Genomic DNA, 14,468 nt, shown 5'->3' on the forward strand with positions numbered 1-14,468 from the left:
CCAAGCCTTAGAACACCATCTCTTCTACACTAATTCATTCTCTTATTCAACCCCAGTCTCCCAAAGCAGACGGGAGGGGGTCCACGCAGTGTCCCTTCCACAGGCCATCTCCCCTCTCGCCCAGAAGTCCAAGGACCAGGTCCCAGGCTTTCAACTCATCTAATTTCTGTGCCTTCTCTAGGGGCACCAGGGAACTTCTGGGCTCTTACTCTGCCTTCTAGGAGGCTCTACGGGGCTGGGTCTAGTGCTCTCAGCCGACGCAGACCACACTGCCAGTTGTCTCCTCCTGCCTTTGCCACATAACGGCACGGGAGGATCAAGTGAGGGGATGTCCTCTCAGAGAGATACATGGCAAACAGCATCGAGGTCCTCTGTCCTCCACTGTTTACCCTCATCTCTCAGTCGTTTCTACCATCTCTTGGGTTCCCTGGAATTTCAACCCCAGGAGAGGGGGGTGGGTCAGAAGCCCAACATTTGCCTTCCCACTTCTGTCTTTCTTGAATGTTTTCCCCAAAACAAAGGGCCTAAAACAACATTGATAACCCGATATGGTTTCTGTGGGCCAGCCATCCAGGTGCAACTAGCCAGGTCCCTGTGGCTCAGGATCTCTCACAAGGCTGCAGTCAAGATGTCATCTGGATCTTCAGGCATCTCCGGGCTTGTTGCGGGAAAAATCTGCTTTTGAGCTCACTCAGGTGGCTGTGAGCAGCCAGAGGTCCTCCATTGCTGGAAGCAAGAAATAGTCATTCCTTGCCACATGGGCCTCTCCATAATACAGCCAACAAGGAGCAGCCCGCTTCCCTGGGAACAGATGAGGGAGGGCGCGCGGACGGGCAGGCAGGCGGGCAAGCCCAAGAGGAGACCAGTCTCTTTGTAAACTAACCTCCGAAGTGACATCCTATCACTTTGGCCATATTCTGTCCTTTAGAAGTGAGTCCGTAGTTCCTGACTGGAATCAAGAGGTAGAGAATGGAACACAAAACGATGTGTACCCAAGTGGGGAATCGTTGGGAGGCCCTTAAAGGCTGTCCTCCGTACTTTGGTGGGACTTGAACTCAGCTAGCTACCACTATAATCTTTGCACCCTTACTAGGACGTGAACTAGGAGAACAGTTGATCAAGCCCTTCTGGGATCCTTACAGCAGCTTGCCTAGAAGTTCCTTGCACAAGGGTGCCTCTGTGGCTCCGTCAGTTCAGCGTCTGACTCCTGATTTCGGTTCCGGTCGTGATCCCGTGATCTGTGAAATCCAGCCCAGTGTCCGGTTCTGCACTTGAGTGGGAAGCCTGTCTAGGAATCTCTCTCTCTCTGCCCCTCCCCCGCTTGCATGTATGTGTGTGTGCCTTCTCCCTTTCTGGCTCTCAAAAGAAGAAGAAGAAGTAGTAGTCGTAGTAGGAGAAGTTATTGGCACAGCAGCTGATAATTCGACAACCCTGGTTTGGAACGGGAGCTCTGAAATTCCCTAGCGGTGGGATCTTGGGGCGAGTTGTTTCCCCTCTCCGAACCTCAGGCATACATGACACGCTGGGTTATTGGGACGATTAAGTGATCGATAAAAGACACTTCAAACCCTTCCTTGCTTGGCATAGAACCCCTCAATAAAATCAATTCTCAGGAGCAGTAGTATCAGCAATTTGGTATTTTCATTTTTATTTGTTTTATGCTTAACATTGACACCTATTCTCTCGCACTCATACGGCTATAGGGAATATGTAGCATCAGCTGAAGAATGGGGTGGTTCTCAAATCAAAGGAGCGATGGGTATGGCTTAAGGGGTAAGCACAGGAGCTTTCGTGCTCTGGTTGTGAGTGGCGGGTGGCTGCTGGCCAAGGGAATCAGACCTGCAGGGGACCTGAGAACTTGGGAGTCTGGCCAGTGCACCCTTGCTCCCCTCTTGGGCTTCTGGGGTTTCAGGGGAGCCATTGGCCCTTGAGGGTATTTGGAGGCTGTGCCCGGAACAGCAGGAGCAGGAGCAGGAGGCCCCCCGGAGACAGGCTGGACCTTGGGCCCAGAGTTGGCCAGCTCCTGCCTGAGGCAATGGTTTTGGGCCTGAAGCCTCTGGAACTCCCTCTCTGCCCACACAACAGCCTTCTGGCCCTCCTCGCTTCTGTTCTCCACCAGGAGGCGCTGCCGGTCATGCAAGGAGGAGATTTTCTGCCATTCTCGGTGCAGGTCAGTGGCCATGTCCCTGTAGAGGCCCAAGGGCCAGTGGGCAGCATCCGCCCTCCTGCGCACCTTGGCAAGTTCCTTCTTCACTTGCAGGAAGCATGCCTTCTCCTCTATCAACTTCCTTTCCAGATGTCTGAGGTGCTCTTCGCACAGCTTAGGCTCTGCCTCGAGCTTCAGGCGCAACTTCTGAATCTCACTTTCCAGGAGGGGGTTTGGAAGGTGAAAAGATACTTGCGCAGCTTGGTGGATTGTTCGGTTTCTTGGGAGCTCTTCATTCCTCTGACGTGCCTTCTTCACTGCCCTGGACAGCTTTCCTTGGTTCACGGGGCTCCCACCTGAGGGCACATGGTCAGTGGAGTAGGGGCCAGTCTCCACCTGCCTCCATGAGCCCCCACCTTCCAGAAGAATCCAAAGAAGCTCTAGCACGTGCATCCCCTTCAGGAGGATCTGGCTGAGGGTGTGGTGTTGGCTTTGGCCCTCACCGGTGGCCTGCCACCGCACTCCTCCATCAGGAAGCTCTGGCCTGCCTGCCTGCCCTGCCTCTTCCTGCACTCTCTGTCCACAGCTGCCAATGGCCTCCACCAGCGGGTCTGCTCTTGCCTGCAGATCAGGGCTGTCCTTGAAGCCTTCTGGTATTTTCCTCGCCAGGGGTTCTCCATCTTCCTGGGCCGCTCCACAGATGGGATTTTCATCAGTCAGCTGGTGAGGGCTCTTCAACAGCCTTTCCCGAACTCCCTTCAGCAGTTGTGTAGCGTTTTCCATGGAAAACGCCCCGACATCTTGATTCAGGGCAGCCAGAGCAAGAATCTATAACGGGAGAGGACTGGCCTTCTGCTTAGATGATGCGACGGTTCCACAGGCTTGGCGTCCAGTTCGGTCTTCTGCATGACTTTTCTAGATACTTCATTCTGGACACAGTGCCCCTTTTCTTCTTCTTAAGCTGAGTCCACTCTTTACTCTGAACGACACCACTGCAGTGCACACCAGGACCTGCCCTCATCTCTTGACAAGTTTTCTCCCACTTGCCAGTAATCCTCTGTAATCAGAATATTGTTACAGATGATCCTTACCAGGCACAGTGACTTCTTCACTGTCAGCGCTGGATTCAGCTGCCTCCGTCTTTCGTAACTCCCCTACATTCCTCAACTGATCAGTGTGGACCCGAATAGGGAGGGACAACTCTACGCCCCTATTCAGCAGGAAGAAGTTGCAGAAGATGAGACCTTCCACCTTCAACTACCTTAGAGATGTAAGGGCAACGTTGTTCAGGAGAAAATAACGAGGGAGCAGAAAACTGGCTGAGGACAAAACAAAAGCTGACACCTTACACACACCCCCCCCCCCCCCCGCCACCTCGGTGACTTATGTAACATCCCTCAGGCACTCCTGGCTACCCTAAAACAAAAACAAGCTTAAAAGTCAAGGATTTGACTAATCTCCAAAGAAAAGGGGGGAATGAAGGACCTATTTAGCCAGAGGGACTCCATCTTGGGCAAAGAGCCACTTTGTTGTTTGTGCAGTAAACTTAAATTGACTCTCCCCGCCCAGACAAACTTACTTAGAAACAAGTCCGAGAAACCAGTAAAATGTAGTCAGCTAGTTCCCGATAACAGAGCCCAGAATACAAGGACGAGTCAGGCCAGATGGAGACATCTCATCAGTACGAAGTACTGTTTGTAACAGTGAGAAGGTCTTGCCCAAACCAAAACGACTCCATCTTGGGAAGGACGATGATCTTACTATTTACACTGAATATGTTAGTTGACAAAGAATTCCCAAAAAGAACTGTTTGTAACAGTTCCTGGTATGGGGTAATCTTGAATAACATGTCACCAGACCGGATGAAACTAGCCAATCAACAAGACACACACAAACCCAGGGGGTTGAGATACCAAGATACGGGTTGCAGTTTCACCCAATAAAAGGTAGCCTGTAAGATTGGGAGGAGTCGCTCTCTTCAGAGGCGGCCCTGACCCCAGTCAGTCAGTCGATTCTTGAGCCTGTAAGCTAGGGGTGGTCGCTCTCCTCAGAGACAGCCCTGGCCGGTCAGTCTGACATCTAATGCTTGGCATAGAACAGAGCTCTGCATAACTTTAACTTTATTTCAGTCTCGTTCCCCTGGCCAATCAATTTGATTTCGAATACTTATCATAAAATACAGCTTTACATAAATTTCACTTGGCCTCAGTCGCGTTTCGCTTAATAATGGAACTAACAATCAATGCATAGTAGAAAGGAGGAGGAGCATCTGGGTGGCTCAGTCAGTTAGTCAAACTTTTGATTTTGACTCGGGTCATGATCAAACTCGGGGTTGTGAGAATGACCCTGTATTGTGCTGGTGCTAGGCATAGAGGGCTTAATAATCTCTCTCTCTGCACCCCTTACCTCTCTCTCTCTCTCCCCCTCCCATCCTCGAAAATGAAAAGGAGATTTAAAACCATAAGCTCTCAGCTTCAGAACCAAAAAAAGAAGAGAAAATAAAACTAAAGAAGAAAACCAAAAGAATCCTTCTACCCAATTTCAAGATCTATAGCTACAGTAATCAAAAGTGTGTGGTGTCGGTGATGGATAAACAAGTGGAACAGAATAAGGATAGGTAAGTGGAACAGGATCAAGGACCCAGAAGGAGACCGACACCAATATGTCCAATGGGGTTTTGACAAAGGTAAAAAGCAGTTCAATGGAGGAGTGACCGCGTTTTGAATAACTGGAGTTAGAACAAGTGGACTTCCATAGACAAAGAAGAAGAGAGAGGGGGAGAGGAGAGGAGCAGGTGGAGGACAAGGAGGACGAGGACCACAATCGAAGTCTCATACCCTGTACAAAACTTAACTCAGGCGCCTGGGTGACTCAGCCGGTGAGGCAGCCAGCTCTTGATTTCCACTCTTGTCATGCTCTCAGGGTCCCGGGACAAAGTCGGGCTCCAAACTCACTGGGGAGTCTGCTTAAGTTTGCTCTTTAAACTTCTCCCTCCACCCCACGTTCTGCTCATGCCCATGCTCACTCTCTCCAAAAGAAAAAAAAAAAATTTAATGAACTCAAGAGTAATCATCGCCTTACACGTAAAATGATAAATCTTAGAGGGAAAAAAATGGGAAAAATTTCAGGAACGGAAAGCTAGGGAAAGAATCCTCCGACTGGACATCAAATCTTTTTCCATAAAGGAAAAGTTGATTCACTGGACATGATCCAACAATCAGAATTGTAAGTCTGTCCTGTGTGAAAGACCTTGTGAAGAAGACCCAAAAGACAAGCTACAAACTGAGAGAAAATAGGTGCAAACCACAGACCTGATAAAGGACTCCTGTCTCAAGTAGAGAAACTCAAAAGTTGACCCCCAAATAACCAAGCCATCCAGTCAGAGAAAAAAAAAAAATGGGAAAAGACCTGAACACTTTACCAAAGAGTATACAGATGGAAATCACATAAAAAGTTGCCACTGGAGCAATTCCAATTCAAACTCCCATGAGCTCTCACTGCACACCTCTGACAATGATTCAAAGAAAATGCACCGGAGAGGGAGAGAGACACCCCACTGCCAAATGCAAGGCAGGATGTGGAATGACTGGATCCCGCCTGCATCGCTGTTGGGCATGGAAGATGATAGAGCTAACTCTTGAAAACAGTTCACACAGTTCCTTTTCCTTTTCAAAGCCTCGATTTCAATTCCAGTGAACACACAGTGGAATATGCATTTCGGGTGCACAATATAGTGCCTCAACACTTCCACACAGTTTCTGTGAAAACTAGACTTGCAACCACCATATGACCCAGTCATTGCATTCTTGGCATTTCTCTGAGAGAAATCCAAACTTACGTTTGCTCAAACACCTGTACGTGAATGGATCTGTGTCCTTAGGGAAGCACTGGGCCTGCCAAGGGGGTAGAAGTGACTGCAGTGGTTGGATATTGACACTGGACAGGCTTGTAAGAGATGGTCTCATCTTGCTTCTTTGAAGGCCCCTTCCCATTCATGGTGGTCCTGGGGACAAGGAGAAAAGGAATGTCAACCATTTCAAGAAGTTGAAACCTGCCAAGCCTTAGAACACCATCTCTTCTACACTAATTCATTCTCTTATTCAACCCCAGTCTCCCAAAGCAGACGGGAGGGGGTCCACGCAGTGTCCCTTCCACAGGCCATCTCCCCTCTCGCCCAGAAGTCCAAGGACCAGGTCCCAGGCTTTCAACTCATCTAATTTCTGTGCCTTCTCTAGGGGCACCAGGGAACTTCTGGGCTCTTACTCTGCCTTCTAGGAGGCTCTACGGGGCTGGGTCTAGTGCTCTCAGCCGACGCAGACCACACTGCCAGTTGTCTCCTCCTGCCTTTGCCACATAACGGCACGGGAGGATCAAGTGAGGGGATGTCCTCTCAGAGAGATACATGGCAAACAGCATCGAGGTCCTCTGTCCTCCACTGTTTACCCTCATCTCTCAGTCGTTTCTACCATCTCTTGGGTTCCCTGGAATTTCAACCCCAGGAGAGGGGGGTGGGTCAGAAGCCCAACATTTGCCTTCCCACTTCTGTCTTTCTTGAATGTTTTCCCCAAAACAAAGGGCCTAAAACAACATTGATAACCCGATATGGTTTCTGTGGGCCAGCCATCCAGGTGCAACTAGCCAGGTCCCTGTGGCTCAGGATCTCTCACAAGGCTGCAGTCAAGATGTCATCTGGATCTTCAGGCATCTCCGGGCTTGTTGCGGGAAAAATCTGCTTTTGAGCTCACTCAGGTGGCTGTGAGCAGCCAGAGGTCCTCCATTGCTGGAAGCAAGAAATAGTCATTCCTTGCCACATGGGCCTCTCCATAATACAGCCAACAAGGAGCAGCCCGCTTCCCTGGGAACAGATGAGGGAGGGCGCGCGGACGGGCAGGCGGGCGGGCAAGCCCAAGAGGAGACCAGTCTCTTTGTAAACTAACCTCCGAAGTGACATCCTATCACTTTGGCCATATTCTGTCCTTTAGAAGTGAGTCCGTAGTTCCTGACTGGAATCAAGAGGTAGAGAATGGAACACAAAACGATGTGTACCCAAGTGGGGAATCGTTGGGAGGCCCTTAAAGGCTGTCCTCCGTACTTTGGTGGGACTTGAACTCAGCTAGCTACCACTATAATCTTTGCACCCTTACTAGGACGTGAACTAGGAGAACAGTTGATCAAGCCCTTCTGGGATCCTTACAGCAGCTTGCCTAGAAGTTCCTTGCACAAGGGTGCCTCTGTGGCTCCGTCAGTTCAGCGTCTGACTCCTGATTTCGGTTCCGGTCGTGATCCCGTGATCTGTGAAATCCAGCCCAGTGTCCGGTTCTGCACTTGAGTGGGAAGCCTGTCTAGGAATCTCTCTCTCTCTGCCCCTCCCCCGCTTGCATGTATGTGTGTGTGCCTTCTCCCTTTCTGGCTCTCAAAAGAAGAAGAAGAAGTAGTAGTCGTAGTAGGAGAAGTTATTGGCACAGCAGCTGATAATTCGACAACCCTGGTTTGGAACGGGAGCTCTGAAATTCCCTAGCGGTGGGATCTTGGGGCGAGTTGTTTCCCCTCTCCGAACCTCAGGCATACATGACACGCTGGGTTATTGGGACGATTAAGTGATCGATAAAAGACACTTCAAACCCTTCCTTGCTTGGCATAGAACCCCTCAATAAAATCAATTCTCAGGAGCAGTAGTATCAGCAATTTGGTATTTTCATTTTTATTTGTTTTATGCTTAACATTGACACCTATTCTCTCGCACTCATACGGCTATAGGGAATATGTAGCATCAGCTGAAGAATGGGGTGGTTCTCAAATCAAAGGAGCGATGGGTATGGCTTAAGGGGTAAGCACAGGAGCTTTCGTGCTCTGGTTGTGAGTGGCGGGTGGCTGCTGGCCAAGGGAATCAGACCTGCAGGGGACCTGAGAACTTGGGAGTCTGGCCAGTGCACCCTTGCTCCCCTCTTGGGCTTCTGGGGTTTCAGGGGAGCCATTGGCCCTTGAGGGTATTTGGAGGCTGTGCCCGGAACAGCAGGAGCAGGAGCAGGAGGCCCCCCGGAGACAGGCTGGACCTTGGGCCCAGAGTTGGCCAGCTCCTGCCTGAGGCAATGGTTTTGGGCCTGAAGCCTCTGGAACTCCCTCTCTGCCCACACAACAGCCTTCTGGCCCTCCTCGCTTCTGTTCTCCACCAGGAGGCGCTGCCGGTCATGCAAGGAGGAGATTTTCTGCCATTCTCGGTGCAGGTCAGTGGCCATGTCCCTGTAGAGGCCCAAGGGCCAGTGGGCAGCATCCGCCCTCCTGCGCACCTTGGCAAGTTCCTTCTTCACTTGCAGGAAGCATGCCTTCTCCTCTATCAACTTCCTTTCCAGATGTCTGAGGTGCTCTTCGCACAGCTTAGGCTCTGCCTCGAGCTTCAGGCGCAACTTCTGAATCTCACTTTCCAGGAGGGGGTTTGGAAGGTGAAAAGATACTTGCGCAGCTTGGTGGATTGTTCGGTTTCTTGGGAGCTCTTCATTCCTCTGACGTGCCTTCTTCACTGCCCTGGACAGCTTTCCTTGGTTCACGGGGCTCCCACCTGAGGGCACATGGTCAGTGGAGTAGGGGCCAGTCTCCACCTGCCTCCATGAGCCCCCACCTTCCAGAAGAATCCAAAGAAGCTCTAGCACGTGCATCCCCTTCAGGAGGATCTGGCTGAGGGTGTGGTGTTGGCTTTGGCCCTCACCGGTGGCCTGCCACCGCACTCCTCCATCAGGAAGCTCTGGCCTGCCTGCCTGCCCTGCCTCTTCCTGCACTCTCTGTCCACAGCTGCCAATGGCCTCCACCAGCGGGTCTGCTCTTGCCTGCAGATCAGGGCTGTCCTTGAAGCCTTCTGGTATTTTCCTCGCCAGGGGTTCTCCATCTTCCTGGGCCGCTCCACAGATGGGATTTTCATCAGTCAGCTGGTGAGGGCTCTTCAACAGCCTTTCCCGAACTCCCTTCAGCAGTTGTGTAGCGTTTTCCATGGAAAACGCCCCGACATCTTGATTCAGGGCAGCCAGAGCAAGAATCTATAACGGGAGAGGACTGGCCTTCTGCTTAGATGATGCGACGGTTCCACAGGCTTGGCGTCCAGTTCGGTCTTCTGCATGACTTTTCTAGATACTTCATTCTGGACACAGTGCCCCTTTTCTTCTTCTTAAGCTGAGTCCACTCTTTACTCTGAACGACACCACTGCAGTGCACACCAGGACCTGCCCTCATCTCTTGACAAGTTTTCTCCCACTTGCCAGTAATCCTCTGTAATCAGAATATTGTTACAGATGATCCTTACCAGGCACAGTGACTTCTTCACTGTCAGCGCTGGATTCAGCTGCCTCCGTCTTTCGTAACTCCCCTACATTCCTCAACTGATCAGTGTGGACCCGAATAGGGAGGGACAACTCTACGCCCCTATTCAGCAGGAAGAAGTTGCAGAAGATGAGACCTTCCACCTTCAACTACCTTAGAGATGTAAGGGCAACGTTGTTCAGGAGAAAATAACGAGGGAGCAGAAAACTGGCTGAGGACAAAACAAAAGCTGACACCTTACACACACCCCCCCCCCCCCCCCGCCACCTCGGTGACTTATGTAACATCCCTCAGGCACTCCTGGCTACCCTAAAACAAAAACAAGCTTAAAAGTCAAGGATTTGACTAATCTCCAAAGAAAAGGGGGGAATGAAGGACCTATTTAGCCAGAGGGACTCCATCTTGGGCAAAGAGCCACTTTGTTGTTTGTGCAGTAAACTTAAATTGACTCTCCCCGCCCAGACAAACTTACTTAGAAACAAGTCCGAGAAACCAGTAAAATGTAGTCAGCTAGTTCCCGATAACAGAGCCCAGAATACAAGGACGAGTCAGGCCAGATGGAGACATCTCATCAGTACGAAGTACTGTTTGTAACAGTGAGAAGGTCTTGCCCAAACCAAAACGACTCCATCTTGGGAAGGACGATGATCTTACTATTTACACTGAATATGTTAGTTGACAAAGAATTCCCAAAAAGAACTGTTTGTAACAGTTCCTGGTATGGGGTAATCTTGAATAACATGTCACCAGACCGGATGAAACTAGCCAATCAACAAGACACACACAAACCCAGGGGGTTGAGATACCAAGATACGGGTTGCAGTTTCACCCAATAAAAGGTAGCCTGTAAGATTGGGAGGAGTCGCTCTCTTCAGAGGCGGCCCTGACCCCAGTCAGTCAGTCGATTCTTGAGCCTGTAAGCTAGGGGTGGTCGCTCTCCTCAGAGACAGCCCTGGCCGGTCAGTCTGACATCTAATGCTTGGCATAGAACAGAGCTCTGCATAACTTTAACTTTATTTCAGTCTCGTTCCCCTGGCCAATCAATTTGATTTCGAATACTTATCATAAAATACAGCTTTACATAAATTTCACTTGGCCTCAGTCGCGTTTCGCTTAATAATGGAACTAACAATCAATGCATAGTAGAAAGGAGGAGGAGCATCTGGGTGGCTCAGTCAGTTAGTCAAACTTTTGATTTTGACTCGGGTCATGATCAAACTCGGGGTTGTGAGAATGACCCTGTATTGTGCTGGTGCTAGGCATAGAGGGCTTAATAATCTCTCTCTCTGCACCCCTTACCTCTCTCTCTCTCTCCCCCTCCCATCCTCGAAAATGAAAAGGAGATTTAAAACCATAAGCTCTCAGCTTCAGAACCAAAAAAAGAAGAGAAAATAAAACTAAAGAAGAAAACCAAAAGAATCCTTCTACCCAATTTCAAGATCTATAGCTACAGTAATCAAAAGTGTGTGGTGTCGGTGATGGATAAACAAGTGGAACAGAATAAGGATAGGTAAGTGGAACAGGATCAAGGACCCAGAAGGAGACCGACACCAATATGTCCAATGGGGTTTTGACAAAGGTAAAAAGCAGTTCAATGGAGGAGTGACCGCGTTTTGAATAACTGGAGTTAGAACAAGTGGACTTCCATAGACAAAGAAGAAGAGAGAGGGGGAGAGGGGAGGAGCAGGTGGAGGACAAGGAGGACGAGGACCACAATCAAAGTCTCATACCCTGTACAAAACTTAACTCAGGCGCCTGGGTGACTCAGCCGGTGAGGCAGCCAGCTCTTGATTTCCACTCTTGTCATGCTCTCAGGGTCCCGGGACAAAGTCGGGCTCCAAACTCACTGGGGAGTCTGCTTAAGTTTGCTCTTTAAACTTCTCCCTCCACCCCACGTTCCGCTCATGCCCATGCTCACTCTCTCCAAAAGAAAAAAAAAAAATTTAATGAACTCAAGAGTAATCATCGCCTTACACGTAAAATGATAAATCTTAGAGGGAAAAAAATGGGAAAAATTTCAGGAACGGAAAGCTAGGGAAAGAATCCTCCGACTGGACGTCAAATCTTTTTCCATAAAGGAAAAGTTGATTCACTGGACATGATCCAACAATCAGAATTGTAAGTCTGTCCTGTGTGAAAGACCTTGTGAAGAAGACCCAAAAGACAAGCTACAAACTGAGAGAAAATAGGTGCAAACCACAGACCTGATAAAGGACTCCTGTCTCAAGTAGAGAAACTCAAAAGTTGACCCCCAAATAACCAAGCCATCCAGTCAGAGAAAAAAAAAAAAATGGGAAAAGACCTGAACACTTTACCAAAGAGTATACAGATGGAAATCACATAAAAAGTTGCCACTGGAGCAATTCCAATTCAAACTCCCATGAGCTCTCACTGCACACCTCTGACAATGATTCAAAGAAAATGCACCGGAGAGGGAGAGAGACACCCCACTGCCAAATGCAAGGCAGGATGTGGAATGACTGGATCCCGCCTGCATCGCTGTTGGGCATGGAAGATGATAGAGCTAACTCTTGAAAACAGTTCACACAGTTCCTTTTCCTTTTCAAAGCCTCGATTTCAATTCCAGTGAACACACAGTGGAATATGCATTTCGGGTGCACAATATAGTGCCTCAACACTTCCACACAGTTTCTGTGAAAACTAGACTTGCAACCACCATATGACCCAGTCATTGCATTCTTGGCATTTCTCTGAGAGAAATCCAAACTTACGTTTGCTCAAACACCTGTACGTGAATGGATCTGTGTCCTTAGGGAAGCACTGGGCCTGCCAAGGGGGTAGAAGTGACTGCAGTGGTTGGATATTGACACTGGACAGGCTTGTAAGAGATGGTCTCATCTTGCTTCTTTGAAGGCCCCTTCCCATTCATGGTGGTCCTGGGGACAAGGAGAAAAGGAATGTCAACCATTTCAAGAAGTTGAAACCTGCCAAGCCTTAGAACACCATCTCTTCTACACTAATTCATTCTCTTATTCAACCCCAGTCTCCCAAAGCAGACGGGAGGGGGTCCACGCAGTGTCCCTTCCACAGGCCATCTCCCCTCTCGCCCAGAAGTCCAAGGACCAGGTCCCAGGCTTTCAACTCATCTAATTTCTGTGCCTTCTCTAGGGGCACCAGGGAACTTCTGGGCTCTTACTCTGCCTTCTAGGAGGCTCTACGGGGCTGGGTCTAGTGCTCTCAGCCGACGCAGACCACACTGCCAGTTGTCTCCTCCTGCCTTTGCCACATAACGGCACGGGAGGATCAAGTGAGGGGATGTCCTCTCAGAGAGATACATGGCAAACAGCATCGAGGTCCTCTGTCCTCCACTGTTTACCCTCATCTCTCAGTCGTTTCTACCATCTCTTGGGTTCCCTGGAATTTCAACCCCAGGAGAGGGGGGTGGGTCAGAAGCCCAACATTTGCCTTCCCACTTCTGTCTTTCTTGAATGTTTTCCCCAAAACAAAGGGCCTAAAACAACATTGATAACCCGATATGGTTTCTGTGGGCCAGCCATCCAGGTGCAACTAGCCAGGTCCCTGTGGCTCAGGATCTCTCACAAGGCTGCAGTCAAGATGTCATCTGGATCTTCAGGCATCTCCGGGCTTGTTGCGGGAAAAATCTGCTTTTGAGCTCACTCAGGTGGCTGTGAGCAGCCAGAGGTCCTCCATTGCTGGAAGCAAGAAATAGTCATTCCTTGCCACATGGGCCTCTCCATAATACAGCCAACAAGGAGCAGCCCGCTTCCCTGGGAACAGATGAGGGAGGGCGCGCGGACGGGCAGGCGGGCGGGCAAGCCCAAGAGGAGACCAGTCTCTTTGTAAACTAACCTCCGAAGTGACATCCTATCACTTTGGCCATATTCTGTCCTTTAGAAGTGAGTCCGTAGTTCCTGACTGGAATCAAGAGGTAGAGAATGGAACACAAAACGATGTGTACCCAAGTGGGGAATCGTTGGGAGGCCCTTAAAGGCTGTCCTCCGTACTTTGGTGGGACTTGAACTCAGCTAGCTACCACTATAATCTTTGCACCCTTACTAGGACGTGAACTAGGAGAACAGTTGATCAAGCCCTTCTGGGATCCTTACAGCAGCTTGCCTAGAAGTTCCTTGCACAAGGGTGCCTCTGTGGCTCCGTCAGTTCAGCGTCTGACTCCTGATTTCGGTTCCGGTCGTGATCCCGTGATCTGTGAAATCCAGCCCAGTGTCCGGTTCTGCACTTGAGTGGGAAGCCTGTCTAGGAATCTCTCTCTCTCTGCCCCTCCCCCGCTTGCATGTATGTGTATGTGCCTTCTCCCTTTCTGGCTCTCAAAAGAAGAAGAAGAAGTAGTAGTCGTAGTAGGAGAAGTTATTGGCACAGCAGCTGATAATTCGACAACCCTGGTTTGGAACGGGAGCTCTGAAATTCCCTAGCGGTGGGATCTTGGGGCGAGTTGTTTCCCCTCTCCGAACCTCAGGCATACATGACACGCTGGGTTATTGGGACGATTAAGTGATCGATAAAAGACACTTCAAACCCTTCCTTGCTTGGCATAGAACCCCTCAATAAAATCAATTCTCAGGAGCAGTAGTATCAGCAATTTGGTATTTTCATTTTTATTTGTTTTATGCTTAACATTGACACCTATTCTCTCGCACTCATACGGCTATAGGGAATATGTAGCATCAGCTGAAGAATGGGGTGGTTCTCAAATCAAAGGAGCGATGGGTATGGCTTAAGGGGTAAGCACAGGAGCTTTCGTGCTCTGGTTGTGAGTGGCGGGTGGCTGCTGGCCAAGGGAATCAGACCTGCAGGGGACCTGAGAACTTGGGAGTCTGGCCAGTGCACCCTTGCTCCCCTCTTGGGCTTCTGGGGTTTCAGGGGAGCCATTGGCCCTTGAGGGTATTTGGAGGCTGTGCCCGGAACAGCAGGAGCAGGAGCAGGAGGCCCCCCGGAGACAGGCTGGACCTTGGGCCCAGAGTTGGCCAGCTCCTGCCTGAGGCAATGGTTTTGGGCCTGAAGCCTCTGGAACTCC

This window comes from Meles meles, chromosome 1 (assembly GCF_922984935.1).
Source record: "Meles meles chromosome 1, mMelMel3.1 paternal haplotype, whole genome shotgun sequence".
Classification (NCBI taxonomy): Eukaryota; Metazoa; Chordata; class Mammalia; order Carnivora; family Mustelidae; genus Meles; species Meles meles.